Genomic DNA, 1,110 nt, shown 5'->3' with positions numbered 1-1,110 from the left:
AATATAAAAATGCATCAATTACAACATCAAGAACACGTGCAAAAGCTTGCAAAAAAACCCAACTTTTTACTGTAGAAGGCAAAAAGAATAAACTGAATGTGTCATACGTTGTATATTAAAAAAGATAATGATAATTTCTAACTATATGTGCTATGTGAGGGCGGCTCTGAAAGTAATGCCTATTTGATTATGTTGGCCCACAGTGACAGAGGGGAAGGTGGTGGTATGGCTGTAGAGGTTGAACCTTCCCACCAATGTGCAGTTACACCTTGTCACCGTGTGACAGATGGCAGCAGAGGCACAGTCTGATTAAATGGCATCCGTATGGGAACTGTTGATCACGGCCTGAACCTCTGATTGACCACCTGAGGCAAGCAATGAGTCAGCCACAGGAGAAGGCAATTCACCTGTGCTACTAGAAGGGGTGGAGCCTGGCTGCACCTCTCCTAGATCCCATTTAAGTGCTGACTACCACGGAGGAAGGATCTCTTTGTGGAGATTGCTCCTTGTGGAGTTTACAGTGCACCTACAACACTGGTGAGCATTCCTGTTTATTTTGATTATCTTTCCATCACAATAATCTTACTAAGCTAACCTTTGTACACCTACTGATTGCACAGCATCTGATGTGGAACTGGGTATGAAACAAATGTGTGTCACTGAATTCCACTACGCAGGAAAAAATGGCACCCACTGACATTCATTAATACTTGCTGAATGTTTATGGAGATACAACAGTGGATGTGAGCACAGTGAGATGCTGGGTGATGTATTTCAGCAGTGGCAACAGCTAGTCCCCTCCACTGTTGCAGTCTTTCATGAGTGCAGCATGCATGCTCTTATTCATTGTTGACTAAAAATGCATAACAGATGGGATTGTAAAATAATGTTTTGTAGCTGAGAATTTGCTCTATCAAAAAGCATTGTTGTGCTCTTACTATCTGTTGTTTTTTCCACGGGGGAAAAAAAATAGGAGGCATTACTTTTGGAGCAACCTACACATAAATATGGCAGTTGTGCGTGTTCAGAAAAGGAGCACTGCAGCTGAAATGCCTGCAGTCTGGAATTTTACTTGGAAGACTAAGAATACCATCATGCCCTGCTTTTTTT

The sequence above is a fragment of the Meleagris gallopavo genome, chromosome 2 (genome assembly GCF_000146605.3).
Source record: "Meleagris gallopavo isolate NT-WF06-2002-E0010 breed Aviagen turkey brand Nicholas breeding stock chromosome 2, Turkey_5.1, whole genome shotgun sequence".
In the NCBI taxonomy this organism is placed as follows: Eukaryota; Metazoa; Chordata; class Aves; order Galliformes; family Phasianidae; genus Meleagris; species Meleagris gallopavo.
The sequence above is the reverse complement of the archived record's forward strand: the minus strand, read 5'-3'. Positions refer to the sequence as shown.